We start from the raw sequence: 23,866 nt of genomic DNA, 5'->3' as shown, positions 1-23,866 counted from the left end.
CTCGACCCCGACAGTGAGAACACTGCCATAGGGAAACATTAGCTATGTGGTTTACAAAACCGCTAGCGATTTTCGGTGAGCGGGAATCGCGCGATTCCTGCTCAAGTGTGAACAGGCCCTAACTGACTCTATACTTTATCCCCATGAATTAGATTAATATATTACTTATTTTCAAATGTTAAAATGAAGGAAAACTACTGATAATAGTGAGGACCAGCGCAGCGTGGACTGAATGATCTTTTGCTTCTGAGAACACACTTGCAGGGCCGTTTTCCCCGATTTCCATCAATGTTTTGCGTTCGTGTTTAACACGTGCGTTTCCATGTTTATGTGTTTGCATGGCATGTACCGCCATGCAACGTGTGGGAAGAAGCAGGAAACTGCATTTAGAAAACGAAAAAAAACGTAAACTCGCACAAATGGACACAGCGCATGTGTTTCCCGCGCAAGGCTATTGACTTAAATAGCCTATACAAACGTGTGTGTTGCCGTTCCCGCCAAAACGTGCAAAAATGCATGTAGTGTGTTCCCTGCCTGAATTCTTTGTGATATGCATGGTGAGGGATGTGATGGGGGTGTGACTAGAGGTGTGGCAGGGGCGTGTCTTAAAGGGAATCTGAAGTGAAAATAAACGTATGATATAATGATTGGTATATGTAGTACAGCTAAGAAATACAACATTAGGAGCACAGATATGAATCTCATATTGTTTCCAGTACAGGAAGAGTTAAGAAACTCCAGCTGTTATCTATGCAAAAGAGCCACTGAGCTCCACGGCTTTCAAAGTTGCAGAGAGCTCTGTCTTCTAAAGCTTGTTATCTCAACTGTCAGTCATTGTATTTTGTTTTTTTCTGCAGAGGAAAGTTCAAACATTCACTGGCCTGCTCTGTAAAATCATTTAGAATGCTGAGTGTTGTGTAAACTGCAAAAATTAGAGAATGATGCAAGGTTATAAAAAACACTATGTAACTGAAAATAAAAATATGAGAATATTTTCTTTGCTAATAATTGTTCTAGTTATTATCCGTACTACACAACCAATTCATTATATCATGTTTTTTTTTTTTCGTTTCAGTGTCACTTTAAAAGAGTCCCTCTTTCTTATCACAAAAAGTTGGGAGATATGGTTTGGGGGTTTTGCAATCGACTGTGAAAAACAACCTTGCAGACGTCAATACAAAACACTCCAAAGTGATGAAACTCGGTATGAAGTAAATTCTGCTTGTTGTATTTGGACAGCCGATGTCTGTTTGGAAACTTGAAAAAGAGAATTATTCTGCATCCATAGATCAGGAAGGCTGAGCTCTGCTGTCCTGTACGACACACACCATTACAATACACAAGGCCAGACCAGGAAGGCTGAGCTCTGCTGTCCTGTACGACGCACACCATTACAGTACACAAGGCCAGACCAGGAAGGCTGAGCTCTGCTGTCCTGTACGACACACACCATTACAATACACAAGGCCAGACCAGGAAGGCTGAGCTCTGCTGTCCTGTACGACGCACACCATTACAGTACACAAGGCCAGACCAGGAAGGCTGAGCTCTGCTGTCCTGTACGACACACACCATTACAATACACAAGGCCAGACCAGGAAGGCTGAGCTCTGCTGTCCTGTACGACACACACCATTACAATACACAAGGCCAGACCAGGAACGCTGAGCTCTGCTGTCCTGTACGACGCACACCATTACAGTACACAAGGCCAGACCAGGAAGGCTGAGCTCTGCTGTCCTGTACGACACACACCATTACAATACACAAGGCCAGACCAGGAAGGCTGAGCTCTGCTGTCCTGTACGACACACACCATTACAATACACAAGGCCAGACCAGGAAGGCTGAGCTCTGCTGTCCTGTACGACACACACCATTACAATACACAAGGCCAGACCAGGAAGGCTGAGCTCTGCTGTCCTGTACGACACACACCATTACAATACACAAGGCCAGACCAGGAAGGCTGAGCTCTGCTGTCCTGTACGACACACACCATTACAATACACAAGGCCAGATTAGGAAGGCTGAGCTCTGCTGTCCTGTACGACGCTCACCATTACAGTACACAAGGCCAGATTAGGAAGGCTGAGCTCTGCTGTCCTGTACGACGCACACCATTACAATACACAAGGCCAGATTAGGAAGGCTGAGCTCTGCTGTCCTGTACGACACACACCATTACAATACACAAGGCCAGACCAGGAAGGCTGAGCTCTGCTGTCCTGTACGACACACACCATTACAATACACAAGGCCAGACCAGGAAGGCTGAGCTCTGCTGTCCTGTACGACACACACCATTACAATACACAAGGCCAGACCAGGAAGGCTGAGCTCTGCTGTCCTGTACGACACACACCATTACAATACACAAGGCCAGACCAGGAAGGCTGAGCTCTGCTGTCCTGTACGACACACACCATTACAATACACAAGGCCAGACCAGGAAGGCTGAGCTCTGCTGTCCTGTACGACACACACCATTACAATACACAAGGCCAGACCAGGAAGGCTGAGCTCTGCTGTCCTGTACGACACACACCATTACAATACACAAGGCCAGTTCTAGACTTTGTGCTGCCTGAGGATGAGAATGTACTATGAGGATTAAAGCTGGCCATACACTGGCCCGATTTGCCGCCGTTTCGACAGCAGATTCGATCACTGGGATCGAATCTGCTGCCAATCGTTCACGCTACACGCCGAATTTCGATCCATTCACTGAGATTCACTGAGCTATTTACACCTCGTGTGGTGCCGGTCCTTTGAACTTTTGGATTATATTGACCCTTTGGTTCAGGGGTGAAGACCTGGCACACCTTCTTATACTAATTCATGTGGTGCTCCTAGACTTTTGCTTTAATTGTTAAAAAAAAAAAAATGGTATACGTGAATGTTAAGCTACATACACACGGGGGACAATCGTCCCCCGTTGCATGTATATACGCGACCAGGGAGCGACAGCTGTCCACACGTCTCTCCAGAAAGGCAGAGACGCGGCGGAAGCTGTCTGTGAATGGCGCATCCCCTGGCCGGATGCTCCATTCACTTGCGTAGGTCTCCTGTCGCTAGTCCGCATACACACGCAGGACTAGCGACAGTTGCGGCGAAGTTGCGGCGACAGCTGTAGCTGGCGATTGATCAAGTCAATCGCCCAGCAACAGCTCCGACTAGCGACGGTTCGGGGGGCACGCGCGTCATACACACGGGCGACCTGTCGCCGCAACACGCGCATGCCACGTGGTTGCGGCGACAGTTGTAACCCATGTGTATGCGCCATTAGACAGATTGCAGAAAGGAGTTCTAGGGAATTGGGGAAACTCAAGAGAAATCCTTTATGTGCAAACGAGGAGAGGCGACTAGAGAGGAGAATGCTGCTTGTAGAGCAGAGATTACATCCAGGGTGGTAAATACACTGACCAGTGTAGTTAAAGGACACCTGAAGTGACAGGGATATGGAGGCGGCCATATTGAGTTCCTTTTAAACAATGCAATTTGTGTGGCTGTCCTGCTGATCCTCTGCCTCCAACACATTCAGCCATAGCCCCTGAACAAGCATGCAGCAGATCAGGTGCTCTGACTGGAGTGTGGCTGGATTAGCTGCATGCTTGTTTCAGGTGTGTAATTCAAACACTACTGCAGCCAAAAAGATCAGCAGGACTGCCCGGCAACTGGTATTGGAAATATATACGGCAGCCTCCATACCCCTCTCACTTCAGGTTCCCTTTAAAGGAGCAAGACTATCAAGTGCTTTGTAGATGAGTGCAGATCTTGAATTGTATTGTTTGTGTGATTTGCAGGCATTTCAGTTTTGTCCATAGTATTGGAAAGCAGAAGGACATGAAGGAGGAAAATGCGCTGAGACAGTCGGGATGCAAGCTGTTAATGCAGCTAAAACAGGAGAGGTACAAATGACTGAAAACTAAAAAAGAGCTGATAAGTTGCCCAAGATCAGAAGTAAGGATGGAGAGAAGAGAAGGGGACTAAGGACTGAGCCTTGTGGTACCCAACAGAGAAGAGGTAGAAGGAGGAGATCGTGGCACAGTGTGCCACTCTAAGGGCCTGTTCAGACTATGCGCGTTCCTAGCCGTTTTCAGGGAACGCGTACGGGTACCAAAAACGCATAGAAACGGCTCCTAATGCTTTTGAATGGGCTAGTTCACATGTATGCGTATGAGACGCATACGTTTCTCATCCGCATTGCTGCACGCAGTTCTGTGCGTCACACATAGAAACGGACGCAATGGAAGTCTATGGACGCGTATCAAAAACGCGTACTATTGCGTTTTAAGCGTACAGATTCCTCTGCGGTTCCCATAATTCTTTTTTTTCCCCCTGGATCACGTGTGTGTGCAAAACGCAATAGAAAACGCATTAGAACGCAAGAAAAATGCATGCGTTTTTCAACTTGCGTTTCTTTGATTTTATACGCGTTCTTCATACGCTGACAATCTGAAAAGGCTCTAAAGATTCTATCTGATAGACGGCGGGAATCCAGGAGAGAGCAAGACCCAGGATGCCCAGAAAGGAGAGGATTCGGAGAAGCAGAGAATTGTCCACCTTGTCAAATGTAGAGATCAACAAGGATGAGTACAGAGTGCAAGCCTTTATCAGTCTGAGGCCAGAAACCCACTAGGAGCTATTTTCTGAGAGATTTGTGATTTGAAAACTCTTGCTAATGTAATGCTATGGGTGTGATTCCATTTGAGTGATGTGATTTTACAAAAATCCCCCATAGCATTGCATTAGCAAGAGCTTTACAAATCACCAGCGATTAGAAATCGCTCCTAGTGGGTTTCTAGCCTACGTTGACCACTTCTAGTGAGTGACTGGAGCAGAAGCCCAATTGAAAGTAATGAAACAGTAGGCTGGCAGCAGAGCTGGGACAAGGTCCTCCAGCAGCCAAGGCTGATACACCAAAGTGCGCCCCCCCCATCCCCCTCACCGCTGCCGTCACACACTGATTGCTATTAGACTAAAAAGCCCCTCCCCCAACACCTTAATATCTAGTTATCTGGCTTGCAGTCACTGCCGTGTATCCCCTTTTCTTATTTCTTTCTGCTTCATACACAATAGGGGAATGATAGCTGAGTGAGTTATGCGCCCTCTCCTACACTGCGCCCTGAGGCTAGAGCCTCTCTCACCTCGGCCCGGCCCTGTGCCCCCTCCTACACTGCGCCCTGAGGCTGGAGCCTCTCTCGCCTCTGCCTCGGCCTTGCGCCCCCTCCTACACTGTGCCCTGAGGCTGGAGCCTCTCTCGCCTCTGCCTCGGCCCGGCCCTGTGCCCCCTCCTACACTGTGCTCCGAGGCTGGAGCCTCTATCGCCTCTGCCTCGACCCGGCTCTGCGCCCCCTCCTACACTGCGCCCTGAGGCTGGAGGCTCTCTCGCCTCTGCCTCGGCCCGGCCCTGTGCCCCCTCCTACACTGTGCTCCGAGGCTGGAGCCTCTATCGCCTCTGCCTCGACCCGGCTCTGCGCCCCCTCCTACACTGCGCCCTGAGGCTGGAGCCTCTCTCGCCTCTGCCTCGGCCCGGCCCTGTGCCCCCTCCTACACTGTGCTCCGAGGCTGGAGCCTCTATCGCCTCTGCCTCGACCCGGCTCTGCGCCCCCTCCTACACTGCGCCCTGAGGCTCTCTCGCCTCAGCCTCGGCCCGGCCCTGGCTGGCAGTGAGGTGACGTACCAATTCTGAGTAGACATGTCACTGAGGTAGGTTAGAGGAGAAGGTAAGGAGGAAGATAGGCCTGTAGCTGGGGATATGCTTGAACCTGTTTGGGAAAGTACCAGTGGAGAGGGAGTGGTAGAAGATAGAAGTTTGGGAAGGTGAGATGGAAGAGGAGAGGTATGTAAGAGGTGAGAGGGGATAGGATCAGGGGGCAATGGTGGGATGTGATTTGGAGAGAGGAGAGGTGAGTATGTAAGAGGTGAGAGGGGATAGGATCAGGGAGTAATGGTGGAATGTGATTTGGAGAGAGGTGAGGTGAGTATGTAAGAGGTGAGAGGGGATAGGATCAGGGGGTGATGGTGGGATGTGATTTGGAGAGAGGAGAGGTGAGTATGTAAGAGGTGAGAGGGGATAGGATCAGGGGGCGATGGTGGGATGTGATTTGGAGAGAGGGGAGGTGAGTATGTAAGAGGTGAGGGGGAATAGGATCAGGGGGCGATGGTGGGATGTGAGTTAGAGAGAGGGGAGGTGAGTATGTAAGAGGTGAGAGGGGATAGGATCAGGGGGAGATGGTGGGATGTGAGTTAGAGAGAGGAGAGGTGAGTATGTAAGAGGTGAGAGGGGATAGGATCAGGGGGTAATGGTGGGATGTGAGTTAGAGAGAGGAGAGGTGAGTATGTAAGAGGTGAGAGGGGATAGGATCAGGGGGTGATGGTGGGATGTGATTTGGAGAGAGGAGAGGTGACTATGTAAGATGTGAGAGGGGATAGGATCAGGGGGTGATGGTGGGATGTAAGTTAGAGAGAGGAGAGGTGAGTATGTAAGAGGTGAGGGGGGATAGGATCAGGGGGTGATGGTGGGATGGGATTTGGAGAGAGGAGAGGTGAGTATGTAAGAGGTGAGGGGGGATAGGATCAGGTGGTGATGGTGGGATGGGATTTGGAGAGAGGAGAGGTGAGTATGTAAGAGGTGAGAGGGGATAGGATCAGGGGGCGATGGTGGGATGTGAGTTAGAGAGAGGAGAGGTGAGTATGTAAGAGGTGAGGGGGATAGGATTAGGGGGTGATGGTGGGATGTGAGTTAGAGAGAGGAGAGGTGAGTATGTAGGAGGTGAGAGGGGATATAATCAGGGGGCGATGGTGGGATGGGATTTGGAGAGAGGTGAGTATGTAGGAGGTGAGAGGGGATAAGATCAGGGAGTAATGGTGGGATGTGATTTGGAGAGAGGAGAGGTGAGTATGTAAGAGGTGAGGGGGGATAGGATCAGGGGGTGATGGTGGGATGTGAGTTAGAGAGAGGAGAGGTGAGTATGTAAGAGGTGAGAGGGGATAGGATCAGGGGGCGATGGTGGGATAGGATTTGGAGGAGAGGAGAGGTGAGTATGTAAGAGGTGAGGGGGGATAGGATCAGGGGGTGATGGTGGGATGTGATTTGGAGAGAGGAGAGGTGAGTATGTAAGAGGTGAGAGGGGATAGGATCAGGGGTTGATGGTGGGATGTGAGTTAGAGAGAGGAGAGGTGAGTATGTAAGAGGTGAGAGGGGATAGGATCAGGGGGCAATGGTGGGACGTGATTTGGAGAGAGGAGAGGTGAGTATGTAAGAAGTGATGGGGGATAGGATCAGGGGGTAATGGTGGGATGTGAGTTAGAGAGAGGAGAGGTGAGTATGTAAGAGGTGAGAGGGGATAGGATCAGGGGGTGATGGTGGGATGTGATTTGGAGAGAGGAGAGGTGAGTATGTAAGAGGTGAGAGGGGATAGGATCAGGGGGTAATGGCGGGATGTGAGTTAGAGAGAGGAGAGGTGAGTATGTAAGAGGTGAGGGGGGATAGGATCAGGGGGCGATGGTGGGATGTGAGTTAGAGAGAGGAGAGGTGAGTATGTAAGAGGTGAGAGAGGATAGGATCAGGGGGTGATGGTGGGATGTGAGTTAGAGAGAGGAGAGGTGAGTATGTAGGAGGTGAGGGGGGATAGGATCAGGGGGCGATGGTGGGATGTGATTTGGAGAGAGGGGAGGTGAGTATGTAAGAGGTGAGGGGGAATAGGATCAGGGGGCGATGGTGGGATGTGAGTTAGAGAGAGGGGAGGTGAGTATGTAAGAGGTGAGAGGGGATAGGATCAGGGGGAGATGGTGGGATGTGAGTTAGAGAGAGGAGAGGTGAGTATGTAAGAGGTGAGAGGGGATAGGATCAGGGGGTAATGGTGGGATGTGAGTTAGAGAGAGGAGAGGTGAGTATGTAAGAGGTGAGAGGGGATAGGATCAGGGGGTGATGGTGGGATGTGATTTGGAGAGAGGAGAGGTGACTATGTAAGATGTGAGAATGGATAGGATCAGGGGGTGATGGTGGGATGTGAGTTAGAGAGAGGAGAGGTGAGTATGTAAGAGGTGAGGGGGGATAGGATCAGGGGGTGATGGTGGGATGGGATTTGGAGAGAGGAGAGGTGAGTATGTAAGAGGTGAGGGGGGATAGGATCAGGTGGTGATGGTGGGATGGGATTTGGAGAGAGGAGAGGTGAGTATGTAAGAGGTGAGAGGGGATAGGATCAGGGGGCGATGGTGGGATGTGAGTTAGAGAGAGGAGAGGTGAGTATGTAAGAGGTGAGGGGGATAGGATTAGGGGGTGATGGTGGGATGTGAGTTAGAGAGAGGAGAGGTGAGTATGTAGGAGGTGAGAGGGGATATAATCAGGGGGCGATGGTGGGATGGGATTTGGAGAGAGGAGAGGTGAGTATGTAGGAGGTGAGAGGGGATAAGATCAGGGAGTAAAATGGGACTCCAGCCCAACAGAAATCTTCCATCTAGAGTTCTGCAAGTATCTCCTCCAAGTCCATCGAAGCACTTCAAACTCAGCTTGCCGGGCAGAGCTAGGCAGGTTCCCACTATGGCTTACTATCCAGCAGAGGGCACTCTCATACTGGGCGCATATACAGAGCAGCAACCCCAGCACTTACCACCATAAAGCCTCACTGAGCCAGGGGGGCGAGGCCATACCACGCGCTCTCAAGCAAAGCATCAGCAGCCAGCCCAGCCAAGGCCACCAACACAGTAGAGATGGGAAGTTCGGATCTTTTCAATGATCCGGATGATTCGAATCGGATCATTGAAGAGATCCGGATCTTTGATCCGAATCTCGGATCATTTTACTACAGGAGGCATTCGGGGGTGAAATGAACAGCAGGACAGGTCTGTGGACAGGAGAAGGGGAGGGAGTGGACACACAGAGAAGGGGAGAAGATGGACAGAGGGCAGGGAGTGGACAGAGAAGGGAGGAGGGACGAGCAGAGAGCAGAAATGTTTGCACGTAATACCCACATGCTGCAATATGCTTTACATGTATTTCACCTATATGTTCATCTGTACACTTTGAAAGAAAAGGTCGCACAGTGAAAGAAAGCATTCCCAGAAGATAAGTGCAGCTGTTTAGTGCCGAGTGCAGGAGGATTATATTGCCTTTTAATCACAGTGTCTGCAAAGTTACTGAGCTGTGCTGAGCCAAAAGCTTCCAATGTGTTCACTGTGCAGCACTACGGAACAGACAGCCTGTAATGAGCAGCACATTGCAGCCAGTATGTGTGCTCTACACATGTCTGGCAGTGGCACCCATGTCCCCTCTCTCTCATCTACCTGTCTCCCTGCAAGGCTGGCTCCCATCCAACAGAGCGATCCCTGCTTCCAGGACCCCGCTGCCCGCTGAGAGGGGGCGTGTCGCTCCTGGCCCCGCCCCTTTTGCGATCCGAATCGTTCATTTTGATGATTCGGATGATCGACTCATAAAATAGATTCGGATCAAAGATCCGAATCGTTCATGATCCGGACAACACTACAACACAGGCTGACAAAAGCCCAAATAAAACAGACTATAGAAAGCTGCAAGGAACGATACATAGAGGAATGGAGAAGTGACATAAAGAATTCCAAGAAACTCGCTGTCTATCAATCACTACAGAGGGAGTACACAATGGCTCCATATCTGGGGAGGCTACATCACCACAAAGACAGACAGGTCTTGAGTTTGTACCGTCTGAGTGCCCACAGCCTGGAGATAGAGACAGGGCGGCACAGACAGACATGGAAGCCCCGGGAGGAGAGACTGTGCAGACAATGCGACCAGGAGGTCTTGGAGGATGAGGCCCACTTCCTGCTACACTGCAGCAAATATGCACCTGTGAGGACCGCCCACTTCCAGAGACTCTCCGCCCACATCCAGGATTTTACCTCCACAGATGAGGAGCGGAAACTCTACATCCTACTGGGGGAGGAGGAAACAACCGTGCAAATAGCTGCCCGATATGTCACAGCCTGCCACCAACTGAGAGGAACATGATACCACATGGACTGTATTACCCCCCAATACCCCCCTATGGACTGTATATCCCAGTCCCCATGCTGCCCCTTACATCATTCACACACCTATGGACTATATACCCCAACTCCCTATATCCTTCCCTATTCCCACAAACCCCCCCCCATGTTAATGTTTTGTCTTGTTTTGCTTTGGCAATGCTAAATGTATTTGGTCCTGCCAATAAAGCTTTTTGGATTTGGATTTGGATTGGAGTAATGGTGGGATGTGATTTGGAGAGAGGAGAGGTGAGTATGTAAGAGGTGAGGGGGGATAGGATCAGGGGGTGATGGTGGGATGTGAGTTAGAGAGAGGAGAGGTGAGTATGTAAGAGGTGAGAGGGGATAGGATCAGGGGGCGATGGTGGGATAGGATTTGGAGGAGAGGAGAGGTGAGTATGTAAGAGGTGAGGGGGGATAGGATCAGGGGGTGATGGTGGGATGTGATTTGGAGAGAGGAGAGGTGAGTATGTAAGAGGTGAGAGGGGATAGGATCAGGGGTTGATGGTGGGATGTGAGTTAGAGAGAGGAGAGGTGAGTATGTAAGAGGTGAGAGGGGATAGGATCAGGGGGCGATGGTGGGATAGGATTTGGAGGAGAGGAGAGGTGAGTATGTAAGAGGTGAGGGGGGATAGGATCAGGGGACGATGGTGGGATGTGAGTTAGAGAGAGGAGAGGTGAGTATGTAAGAGGTGAGAGGGGATAGGATCAGGGGGTAATGGTGGGATGTGAGTTAGAGAGAGGAGAGGTGAGTATGTAAGAGGTGAGGGGGGATAGGATCAGGGGGCGATGGTGGGCCGTGATTTGGAGAGAGGAGAGGTGAGTATGTAAGAGGTGAGGGGGCATAGGATCAGGGGGTAATGGTGGGATGTGAGTTAGAGAGAGGAGAGGTGAGTATGTAAGAGGTGAGAGGGGATAGGATCAGGGGGTGATGGTGGGATGTGAGTTAGAGAGAGGAGAGGTGAGTATGTAAGAGGTGAGAGGGGATAGGATCAGGGAGTAATGGTGGAATGTGAGTTAGAGAGAGGAGAGGTGAGTATGTAAGAGGTGAGAGGGGATAGGATCAGGGGACGATGGTGGGATGTGAGTTAGAGAGAGGAGAGGTGAGTATGTAAGAGGTGAGAGGGGGTAGGATCAGGGGGTGATGGTGGGATGTGATTTGGAGAGAGGAGAGGTGACTATGTAAGAGGTGAGAGGGGATAGGATCAGGGGGTGATGGTGGGATGTGATTTGAAGAGAGGAGAGGTGAGTATGTAAGAGGTGAGAGGGGATAGGATCAAGGGGTGATGGTGGGATGTGATTTGGAGAGAGGAGAGGTGAGTATGTAAGAGGTGAGAGGGGATAGGATCAGGGGGTGATGGTGGGATGTGATTTGGAGAGAGGAGAGGTGACTATGTAAGAGGTGAGAGGGGATAGGATCAGGGGCTGATGGTGGGATGTGATTTGAAGAGAGGAGAGGTGAGTATGTAAGAGGTGAGAGGGGATAGGATCAGGGGGCGATGGTGGGATGTGATTTGGAGAGAGGGGAGGTGAGTATGTAAGAGGTGAGGGGGAATAGGATCAGGGGGCGATGGTGGGATGTGATTTGGAGAGAGGAGAGGTGAGTATGTAAGAGGTGAGAGAGGATAGGATCAGGGGGTAATGGTGGGATGTGAGTTAGAGAGAGGAGAGGTGAGTATGTAAGAGGTGAGAGGGGATAGGATCAGGGGGTGATGGTGGGATGTGATTTGGAGAGAGGAGAGGTATGTAAGAAGTGAGAGGGGATAGGATCAGGGGGTGATGGTGGGATGTGAGTTAGAGAGAGGAAAGGTGAGTATGTAAGAGGTGAGGGGGGATAGGATCAGGGGTTGATGGTGGGATGTGATTTGGAGAGGAGAGGTGAGTATGTAAGAGGTGAGAGGGGGTAGGATCAGGGGGCAATGGTGGGATGTGATTTGGAGAGAGGAGAGGTGAGTATGTAGGAGGTGAGGGGGGATAGGATCAGGGGGTGATGGTGGGATGTGAGTTAGAGAGAGGAAAGGTGAGTATGTAAGAGGTGAGGGGGGATAGGATCAGGGGGTGATGGTGGGATGTGAGTTAGAGAGAGGAGAGGTGAGTATGTAAGAGGTGAGAGGGGATAGGATCAGGGGTTGATGGTGGGATGTGATTTGGAGAGGAGAGGTGAGTATGTAAGAGGTGAGAGGGGGTAGGATCAGGGGGCGATGGTGGGATGTGATTTGGAGAGAGGAGAGGTGAGTATGTAGGAGGTGAGGGGGGATAGGATCAGGGGGCGATGGTGGGACGTGATTTGGAGAGAGGAGAGGTGAGTATGTAAGAGGTGAGGGGGGATAGGATCAGGGGGTAATGGTGGGATGTGAGTTAGAGAGAGGAGAGGTGAGTATGTAAGAGGTGAGGGGGGGGTAGGATCAGGGGGTGATGGTGGGATGTGATTTGGAGAGAGGAGAGGTGAGTATGTAAGAGGTGAGGTGGGATAGGATCAGGGGTTGATGGTGGGATGTGAGTTAGAGAGAGGAGAGGTGAGTGTGTAAGAGGTGAAAGGGGATAGGATCAGGGGGAGATGGTGGGATGTGAGTTAGAGAGAGGAGAGGTGAGTATGTAAGAGGTGAGAGAGGATAGGATCAGGGGGTGATGGTGGGATGTGAGTTAGAGAGAGGAGAGGTGATTATGTAAGAGGTGAGAGGGGATAGAATCAGGGGGCGATGGTGGGATGTGATTTGGAGAGAGGAGAGGTGATTATGTAAGAGGTGAGAGGGGATAGTATCAGAGGGCGAATGTGGGATATGAGTTAGAGAGAGGAGAGGTGAGTATGTAAGAGGTGAGAGGGGATAGGATCAGGGGGAGATGGTGGGATGTGAGTTAGAGAGAGGAGAGGTGAGTATGTAAGATGTGAGAGGGGATAGGATCAGGGGGTGATGGTGGGATGTGAGTTAGAGAGAGGAGAGGTGAGTATGTAAGAGGTGAGAGGGGATAGGATCAGGGGGTGATGGTGGGATGTGAGTTAGAGAGAGAGGAGGTGAGTATGTAAGAGGAGAGAGGGGATAGGATCAGGGGGTGATGGTGGGACGTGATTTGGAGAGAGGGGAGGTGAGTATGTAAGAGGTGAGGGGGAATAGGATCAGGGGGCGATGGTGGGATGTGATTTGGAGAGAGGAGAGGTGAGTATGTAAGAGGTGAGAGGGGATAGGATCAGGGGGTGATGGTGTGATGTGATTTGGAGAGAGGAGAGGTGAGTATGTAAGAGGTGAGAGGGGATAGGATCAGGGGGCGATGGTGGGATGTGAGTTAGAGAGAGGAGAGGTGAGTATGTAAGAGGTGAGAGGGGATAGGATCAGGGGGCGATGGTGGGATGTGAGTTAGAGAGAGGAGAGGTGAGTATGTAAGAGGTGAGAGGTGATAGGATCAGGGGGCGATGGTGGGATGTGATTTGGAGAGAGGAGAGGTGAGTATGTAAGAGGTGAGGGGGGATAGGATCAGGGGGTGATGGTGGGATGTGAGTTAGAGAGAGAGGAGGTGAGTATGTAAGAGGTGAGAGGGGATAGGATCAGGGGACGATGGTGGGATGGGATTTGGAGAGAGGAGAGGTGAGTATGTAAGAGGTGAGAGGGGATAGGATCAGGGGGCGATGGTGGGATGTGATTTGGAGAGAGGAGAGGTGAGTATGTAAGATGTGAGAGGGGATAGGATCAGGGGGTGATGATGGGATGTGATTTGGAGAGAGGAGAGGTGAGTATGTAAGAGGTGAGAGGGGATAGGATCAGGGGGCGATGGTGGGATGTGATTTGGAGAGAGGAGAGGTGAGTATGTAAGAGGTGAGAGGGGATAGGATCAGGGGGTGATGGTGTGATGTGATTTGGAGAGAGGAGAGGTGAGTATGTAAGAGGTGAGAGGGGATAGGATCAAGGGGTGATGGTGGGATGTGAGTTGGAGAGAGGAGAGGTGAGTATGTAAGAGGTGAGAGGGGATAGGATCAGGGGGCGATGGTGGGATGTGAGTTAGAGAGAGGAGAGGTGAGTATGTAAGAGGTGAGAGGGGATAGGATCAGGGGGTGATGGTGGGATGTGAGTTAGAGAGAGGAGAGGTGAGTATGTAAGAGGTGAGAGGGGATAGGATCAGGGGGTGATGGTGGGATGTGAGTTAGAGAGAGGAGAGGTGAGTATGTAAGAGGTGAGAGGGAATAGGATCAGGGGGCGATGGTGGGATGGGATTTGGAGAGAGGGGAGGTGAGTATGTAAGAGGTGAGTGGGAATAGGATCAGGGGGCGATGGTGGGATGTGATTTGGAGAGAGGAGAGGTGAGTATGTAAGAGGTGAGAGGGGATAGGATCAAGGGGTGATGGTGGGATGTGAGTTGGAGAGAGGAGAGGTGAGTATGTGAGAGGTGAGAGGGGATAGGATCAGGGGGTGATGGCGGGATGTGAGTTAGAGAGAGGAGAGGTGAGTATGTAAGAGGTGAGAGGGGATAGGATCAGGGGGTGATGATGGGATGTGATTTGGAGAGAGGAGAGGTGAGTATGTAAGAGGTGAGAAGGGATTTGATCAGGGGGCGATGGTGGGACGTGATTTGCAGAGAGGAGAGGTGAGTATGTAAGAGGTGAGAGGGGATAGGATCAGGGGGTGATGGTGGGATGTGATTTGGAGAGAGGAGAGGTGAGTATGTGAGAGGTGAGAGGGGATAGGATCAGGGGGTGATGGTGGGATGTGAGTTAGAGAGAGGAGAGGTGAGTATGTAAGAGGTGAGAGGGGATAGGATCAGGGGGTGATGGTGGGATGTGATTTAGAGAGAGGGGAGGTGAGTATGTAAGAGGTGAGAGGGGATAGGATCAGGGGGTGATGGTGGGACGTGATTTGGAGAGAGGAGAGGTGAGTATGTAAGAGGTGAGAGGGGATAGGATCAGGGGGTGATGGCGGGATGTGATTTGGAGAGGAGAGGTGAGTATGTAAGAGGTGAGAGGGGATAGGATCAGGGGGTGATGGTGGGATGTGATTTCGAGAGAGGAGAGGTGAGTATGTAAGAGGTGAGAGGGGATAGGATCAGGGGGTGATGGTGGGATGTGATTTGGAGAGAGGAGAGGTGAGTATGTAAGAGGTGAGAGGGGATAGGATCAGGGGGTGATGGCGGGATGTGATTTGGAGAGGAGAGGTGAGTATGTAAGAGGTGAGAGGGGATAGGATCAGGGGGCGATGGTGGGATGTGAGTTAGAGAGAGGAGAGGTGAGTATGTAAGAGGTGAGAGGGGATAGGATCAGGGGGTGATGGTGGGATGTGAGTTAGAGAGAGGAGAGGTGAGTATGTAAGAGGTGAGAGGGGATAGGATCAGGGGGTGATGGTGGGATGTGAGTTAGAGAGAGGAGAGGTGAGTATGTAAGAGGTGAGAGGGGATAGGATCAGGGGGTGATGGTGGGACGTGATTTGGAGAGAGGAGAGGTGAGTATGTAAGAGGTGAGAGGGGATAGGATCAGGGGGGTGATGGCGGGATGTGATTTGGAGAGGAGAGGTGAGTATGTAAGAGGTGAGAGGGGATAGGATCAGGGGGTGATGGTGGGATGTGATTTGGAGAGAGGAGAGGTGAGTATGTAAGAGGTGAGAGGGGATAGGATCAGGGGGTGATGGTGGGATGTGATTTGGAGAGAGGAGAGGTGAGTATGTAAGAGGTGAGAGGGGATAGGATCAGGGGGTGATGGCGGGATGTGATTTGGAGAGGAGAGGTGAGTATGTAAGAGGTGAGAGGGGATAGGATCAGGGGGCGATGGTGGGATGTGAGTTAGAGAGAGGAGAGGTGAGTATGTAAGAGGTGAGAGGGGATAGGATCAGGGGGTGATGGTGGGATGTGAGTTAGAGAGAGGAGAGGTGAGTATGTAAGAGGTGAGAGGGGATAGGATCAGGGGGTGATGGTGGGATGTGAGTTAGAGAGAGGAGAGGTGAGTATGTAAGAGGTGAGGGGGGATAGGATCAGGGGGTGATGGTGGGATGTGAGTTAGAGAGAGGAGAGGTGAGTATGTAAGAGGTGAGAGGGGATAGGATCAGGGGGTGATGGTGGGATGTGATTTGGAGAGAGGAGAGGTGAGTATGTAAGATGTGAGAGGGGATAGGATCAGGGGGCGATGGTGGGATGTGAGATAGAGAGAGGAGAGGTGAGTATGTAAGATGTGAGAGGGGATAGGATCAGGGGGCGATGGTGGGATGTGATTTGGAGAGAGGAGAGGTGAGTATGTAAGATGTGAGAGGGGATAGGATCAGGGGGCGATGGTGGGATGTGAGATAGAGAGAGGAGAGGTGAGTATGTAAGAGGTGAGGGGGGATAGGATCAGGGGACGATGGTGGGATGTGAGTTAGAGAGAGGAGAGGTGAGTATGTAAGAGGTGAGAGGGGATAGGATCAGGGGGTGATGGTGAGATGTGAGTTAGAGAGAGGGGAGGTGAGTATGTAAGAGGTGAGAGGGGATAGGATCAGGGGGTGATGGCGGGATGTGAGTTAGAGAGAGGGGAGGTGAGTATGTAAGAGGTGAGAGGGGATAGGATCAGGGGGCGATGGTGGGATGTGAGTTAGAGAGAGGAGAGGTGAGTATGTAAGAGGTGAGAGGGGATAGGATCAGGGGGTGATGGTGGGATGTGAGTTAGAGAGAGAGGAGGTGAGTATGTAAGAGGTGAGAGGGGATAGGATCAGGGGGCGATGGTGGGATGGGATTTGGAGAGGGAGAGGTGAGTATGTAAGAGGTGAGAGGGGATAGGATCAGGGGGTGATGGTGGGATGTGATTTGGAGAGAGGAGAGGTGAGTATGTAAGAGGTGAGAGGGGATAGGATCAGGGGGTGATGGTGGGATGTGATTTGGAGAGAGGAGAGGTGAGTATGTAAGAGGTGAGAGGGGATAGGATCAGGGGGAGATGGTGGGATGTGAGTTAGAGAGAGGAGAGGTGAGTATGTAAGAGGTGAGAGGGGATAGGATCAGGGGGTGATGGTGGGATGTGAGTTAGAGAGAGGAGAGGTGAGTATGTAAGAGGTGAGAGGGGATGGGATCAGGGGGTGATGGCGGGATGTGATTTGGAGAGAGGGGAGGTGAGTATGTAAGAGGTGAGAGGGGATAGGATCAGGGGGCGATGGTGGGATGTGATTTGGAGAGAGGGGAGGTGAGTATGTAAGAGGTGAGAGGGGATAGGATCAGGGGGTGATGGTGGGATGTGAGTTAGAGAGAGGAGAGGTGAGTATGTAAGAGGTGACGGGGGGGGGGGGGGGGGTAGGATCAGGGGGTGATGGTGGGATGTGAGTTAGAGAGAGGAGAGGTGAGTATGTAAGAGGTGAGGGGGGATAGGATCAGGGGGTGATGGCGGGATGTGAGTTAGAGAGAGGAGAGGTGAGTATGTAAGAGGTGAGGGGGGATAGGATCAGGGGGTGATGGCGGGATGTGAGTTGGAGAGAGGAGAGGTGAGTATGTAAGAGGTGAGGGGGGATAGGATCAGGGGGTGATGGCGGGATGTGAGTTAGAGAGAGGAGAGGGTGTGTTGGGAGCAGACTGATGGAAAGGAGGTGAGGGTTGTGGGTCTGTATGTAAGGATTAGGACTATTCCCTGCAGCCATCTTGTCATGCACAGGGGAATTATTTATTACTAGAAGACAAACACTCATTACACACATCAGTTTCCTGACAGAAAATATTTCCTTAATTAGTGAAAGTGATAAATCATTCTTTGCCACACATAGAAAGTTTTACGAGAGGAACTTCCTGAGCCAATGAGGAAACCTCCAGCCCTGATTAACCTTTTATGAGACACGTTACACCGCGGAGGATGAATGATTCGCAGGCTGAACGTCTCAGTCAGGAAACACGGCTGATCATCCACAGAGCCCGATAATCACTGCAGATCCCTCCCGGCCGCCGTCACTCTCTCTCCTCATTCAATTACTATTTTCTCCTAAGATTTTTCCTAGGTGATATTTTCACAACTTGTTATAAAATGCTTTTCAAGTCACCAACCAGCAAGTAATACATTTCTGACTTTCAAAGTGGCCTTTCTTTCTGGGTCTAAAGAGCAAGTCAGAAGCGAACACTGCTATTCCAGCGCAGAAGATTTGGGTGCAGCTGGCGCCACCATAGGCCTTAATAGGAATTACAGCTATAGCGGCGCACACTGAGTAACTTTAGCGCCGTCAGAAGGCGGAGCTGAAGTTACTTTTTAAACACTGTAATTCGTCTTCCAGCAATTGCTGGAAGCCGATTTATTTCATTTCCCCATTATCCACATGGACCTGGAGGAGGAATAGTAATTACCGCTGCCGGGACGTGTGCAGCAGCAGGATAAGCCATATACCGGCTGTATCCTGCGCCCAAGTCTCAGATTTCTGTTGTACGCAGTCAGAAGAAGGATCTTTTGCGTCTGAAGCATTGAAGGTGGCTTCTTTATACGATTGCTGGCAATCGATGGATAGTGTCACATGTTTTCTTCATTACTGAATATTTAGAGCCAGTAGATATGGCCCAAACATCAAATTTTGGGTTCGCAAACAGCGAACGTGAACTTCTGCAAATGTTTGCGAACATGTAAACCGCCATAGATTTCAATGGGCAGGGAAATTTTAAAACCTACAGGGACTCTTTCTGGCCACAAGTGATGGAAAAGTTATTTCAAGGGGTCCAACACCTGGACAGGGGTGTGGCGGAGTGGGATACATGCCAAAAGTCCCACCAAAAGTTACGGAGTTTACCCAGAGTCAGGTTTTAATCCCTAAATGGCAGCCAGGGCCGGGCCAAGGCATAGGCTGGAGAGGCTCCAGCCTCATGGCGCAGTGTAGGAGGGGGCGCACAATTCATTCAGCTGTCATTCCTAATTGTGTTTGAAGCAGAAAGAAATAAGAAAAGAGGATACATGGCAGTGACTGCAAGCCAGATAACTAGATATTAAGGTGTTGGGGAGGTTGTGGGCCCTGTGGCGCCTCTTAGTCTAATAGCAATCAGTGTGTGACGGCTGGGGTGGCAGGGATGGAGGGGCGCACTTTGGTGTCTCAGCCTTGGGTGCTGGAGGACTTTGTCCCGGCTCAGATGGCAGCTATCACATTATGCACAGCTCTGGGTGTCAGTGGGCTGTGGAGTGTCTCACACAAAGAAATGAAGTAGTGCTATCATCAGAATACAGTGAAAAATAATGCACTGGAGAGGTACTGTGCTTGTTACTAATGTGGCAAACAATGGCAGTAGTACTGTGCACAGCTCTGCATGGGTACCAGTGGGCTGTGGAGGGTCACACATAGAGGGAGATATGCAATAGTTCTATAAGAATACAGTGGAAAAAAACACTGAATTGGTACTGTGCCTGCAACTCAATGTGGCAACAGCAGTATTGCACACAGCTCTGGGTGTCAGTGGGCTGTGGTGTGACACACACACAAAATAAAAAACAGGAGACCGATGTGCTAGCCCTCAAAAGGGCTGTTTGGGGTGCTTTCAGCAAGTAGTCAGTGAGGAACAAGAACACAGGCCTAGCTAATGCATTCCCTATCTGCAGCAAGTCTGTCCCTGCTCTCACTAACAGCCAGCAGGCAGCAGCCAGCAGAGAATTGATCCAATATGGCCACTGCAACTGCTTTTTGATAGAGGGGTGGGGGGTCCAGGAGGGGGTGCTAGCCGATTGGCTGCCATGTGTCTGCTGACTGTGAGGTAAGGGGTAAAAGTTTAGCTCAATGATGATGTATAGGGGCGGGTCGAACACGACCCGCCCCTATACATTGAATGTTCACTGTTTGCCCCGTATGTGAACAGCAGAAATTCGGCGGGAACCATCTGCCGGCGAACAGTTCAGGCCATCTCTAATTGCTGGCAATCGATGGATAGCGTCATGTGTCTTCTTCATTGCTGAACATTTATTGCCAGTTCTCACCTCAGAGTTTAGTGTCAGCACTTAGCATTGCACACCTGTTACGCGACACTCCGGCCACCAGGTAATTAAGAGAATGAGTTATGGGACAGCCAGGATGGAAATTGTTCTTCCAAAGCTCTTTTGGCACGGAGTTCTTCCGGAAGGAAAGATATTTGTGGTTAAATACATTCACAGTCTGACGGTAACACTGATGAGTTGGGAGATTTCCAGGTTCCAGATATAGCTCAGTCTATAAAGGAAATGACAGGACAATGCTTTCTCTGTTTACAATATCATTTCCTTATTATGGTTATTTTTCCCAATCTTACCTCCATGGGCTTGTGCAGCTCAACCCTGACCTATAGGGGCCCATACACTGGTCATGTTCGGCCATTGATCGACAGCGATTTGACCTCTCTTATCGAATCAGCTAGAAATCGATGCAGCAAGATGCATGATTGATTGGCCGATCGAACGATTTCCAGCCTATTTAGATCGATTTGCTCGATCATTCCAAATGGAAAATCTAGGTTGATCGGGTGCTGGCAGCAGATCAATGGCCCATAGCGTTGCATTAGATTGAATGGTGCAATAATGCATTTTGATCGATTTTCAATAGATTTCATTCTGAAATCTGTTGGAATCTGTTCCTAGTGTGTGGCACACATCAGATAGATTTGTGTCAGATTCGACCTGACAGGCATCTGACAGGAATCTATCTAATGGTCTAATCTGCTGCAAATCTATAAGTGTATGGCCATCTTTAGTTCAGAATCAGCTATCTTTGCCGTGATCAGGCGAATGGTTACTGAAACCCCAAGGAAGATACACCAAGGTTCCCAAATCATACCTAGGTGGCCATACACTCGTTAGATTAGCAGCAGATAGATCATCAGATAGATTTCTGATCTATCTGATGTATTTAGGAACATTTTTTACTAGGAACAGATTTTCAATAGATTTCAGTATGAAATCTATTGAAAATCGATCTGATGGCATTTTTTGCCATCAGATTTCCATTAGGTCCAATGTAAAATGATAAGCAATCTCAAGAGATCGACCTAGATTTTCCACCCTGCTAGATCGATTGAAATTGATCGAAATCGGCTGCAAATCGATCGATCAGTCAGCCGCTAATCGGCTCAGTTTGTGGGCCCCTTGAAGTGAAAAGAATATGGAGATTGCCATATTTGTCTCATTTTAAGCAATACCAGTAACCTGGCAGCCCTGCTGATCTATTTGGCTGCAGGGGTGTCTGAATCACACCAGAAACAAGCATGCAGCTAATCTTGTCAGATCTGACAATAATGTCAGAAAAGCCGCATCTACACGCGTAGATGCGGCTCCGATCCTCCTTATCAATAGAGCTGCTGATGCGGCTCGATTGATAAGATCCGACAGGACGGATCTCCGCACCGCCGATTCCCTGCTCGCTCGCCGCGAGGGGACAATGGCAGGGAATCGAGCGGAAGATAAGCGGGGATTAACGGGAAATCGAATCCGGCGCACGCGCAACGAGCGGGGATGCGGAAGATGCGATCCGGCGGCTAATCGAGCCACCGGATCGGAGCCGCATCTACGTGTGTAGATGCGGCTAAACACCTGATATGCTGCATGCTTGTTCAGGGGCTATGGCTAAATGTTTTAGAGGCAGAGGGTCAGCAGGATAGCCAGGCAACTGGTATTGCTTATAAGGAAATAAATATGGAAACCTCCATATCCCTCTCACTTCAGTTGTCCTGTTGATACTGACACATCTAGGATATGCAGGTTCTGGGGCTAGTTGCACATAATCAGTGCCTACACAGTATCTATCTAAGCAGAGGCGGGACAAGGTCCTCCAGCACCCAAGGCTGAGACACCAAAGTGCGCCCCTCCATCCCTGCCTCTCCAGTCGTCACACACTGATTGCTATTACACTGAGGCCCCTCCCCCATCCCTCCCACCGCAGCCGTCACACACTGATTGCTATTAGACTGAGAGGCACCACAGGGCCCACAACCTCCCCAACACCTTAATCTCTAGTTATCTGGCTTGCAGTCACTGCCATGTATCCCCTTTTCTTATTTCTTTCTGCTTCAAACACAATTAGGAATGACAGCTGAATGAATTGTGCGCCCCCTCCTACACTGCGCCCTGAGGCTGGAGCCTCTCCAGCCTCTGCCATGGCCCGGCCCTGTATCTAAGCACAAGACTGTATAATTCATATGTGTCTGTATTTAAAGGGATGAGTTGGAAACACTAAGAGACACTGGTGCTAGGATGACCAAACCTGCACCACCCAAGTCGCCTGTGCTGAGATTAGATATGTAGCTGTGTCATCTCAAATTTCATCCTCTCAGCGTCGATCTTTTTGGCACAGCACTCCTCTCTCTCAGTTACTTTATTGCAGTTCTGTGAAGTTTGATATTAGTTACGGGGTTCTTCTAAGTTTTGTAGTGTAACGGGGAACATTAGACTGTTATGTGAAGTAGAGAAAGGGCTACAAATAAGCACCAGAGAGAACTATGCTTGGTTTGGGGGATGGGATGATTATTATTATGGACTCTGGAGCTTAGATATAGTCTATTCACTGTATTCTGGAGATGCTCTGGGGTCTCTGATTTGTGGGATGTTCTAATCTAGTGTAACAATCTGATCATGCAGATCATGACTGTACAATACCAGTGGTGCAAGATGCTGCAATGCACCTGGCCCAGATGGCATCCACCCCCGGGTATTAACCAGCTGAGCGGTCTGGACGAGCTCAGCTCGTCCAACACCGCCAGCGGCTGCCGCTCAGGCCCTGCTGGGCCGATTTTAATGAAATAAAAAGCAGCACACGCAGCCGGCACTTTGCCAGCCGCGTGTGCTGCCTGATCGCCGCCGCTCTGCGGCGATTCGCCGCGAGCAGCGGCGAAAGAGGGTCCCCCCAGCCGCCTGAGCCCAGCGTAGCCGGAACAAAAAGTTCCGGCCAGCGCTAAGGGCTGGATCGGAGGCGGCTGACGTCAGGACGTCGGCTGACGTCGATGACGTCACTCCGCTCGTCGCTATGGCGACGATATAAGCAAAACAATTCTGGGCGCCGGAGGCGATCGGAAGATCGCCTCCGGAGCGCCCTCTAGTGGGCTTTCATGCAGCCAACTTTCAGTTGGCTGCATGAAATAGTTTTTTTTTTATTTAAAAAAAACCCTCCCGCAGCCACCCTGGCGATTTAATCAGAACGCCAGGGTGGTTAAAGGAGTTGAGTTCAGTTATTGATAAGCCACTTTATCTTATTTTCTGTGATTTTCTTTTAAGTTCCTTCTGACGGGCGTACAGCTAATGTTTCCCCCTTATTCAAGAAGCGAAATAAATCAGAACCAGGAAACTATAGACTATAAGCTTAAAGCGGACCCAAACCAAACATTTTTTTAATTAAAAATATTTAGTTGCGCCTCTCTGACACATACAAAGATAAATAAACACTCCTTCAAACCTATGATCATTTCAGTGCATGGCTTTCACCTTTCTGTTTTCATAACTAGGGTTATACAGGTGGCAGCCATTAGCAATTCTTCCATTGCCAAACACCATCTACTCCACCAGTTTGCCGGATTTTGTCCCGGCAATTTGAAAGGAAGGGAGGGGTTCCTCCAATAAATGTAAAATATTTTATATTTGCCATCATGCAGCTGAAAAAAGGCTACTATTTATTATTATCATTTAGAAAATAGATTTTATTTCTGAAATCTTGTATTTTTAATTTGGGTCCACTTTAAAGGAGTTATCAGGCTTTAATAAAAAAATAAGTTAGGCTAGATTCACAGTGGGACGTTGCGTTTTGATGCCACGTTAAAGTCGCACCGCAAGCTTACAACGCAACGCGCCCAAAAAGTGGCAACGCAGTGTTACCGTCGCATACAGCAGATACAGTAAAAAATACAGGCAATGAAAAGTATGCATCCAAGTCATTACTGAGCATGTGCAAACAGTCCAACGCAGCTAATAACGTGTATAACGCACAGCATGCAGTACTTTTACTTAACGTGCAGC

General features: G+C 50.0%; 1 protein-coding gene across 1 annotated transcript in view; it reads left to right on the top strand.

The window, feature by feature from the left end:
- The first annotated feature begins 1,166 nt into the window (after positions 1 to 1,166).
- Positions 1,167 to 23,866, top strand: part of LOC137519255 (fucolectin-1-like) — a 58,057-nt gene continuing 35,357 nt past the window's right edge. Inside the window, exon 1 of the mRNA XM_068238131.1 lies at positions 1,167 to 1,204. The gene's annotated coding sequence lies outside the window, so the exon portion shown is untranslated. The remainder of the gene's footprint in view (positions 1,205 to 23,866) is intronic.

The sequence above is a fragment of the Hyperolius riggenbachi genome, chromosome 5, assembly GCF_040937935.1.
Source record: "Hyperolius riggenbachi isolate aHypRig1 chromosome 5, aHypRig1.pri, whole genome shotgun sequence".
In the NCBI taxonomy this organism is placed as follows: domain Eukaryota; kingdom Metazoa; phylum Chordata; class Amphibia; order Anura; family Hyperoliidae; genus Hyperolius; species Hyperolius riggenbachi.
Note: the sequence above shows the minus strand (reverse complement) of the source record. Positions and strands in the feature narration are given on the sequence as shown.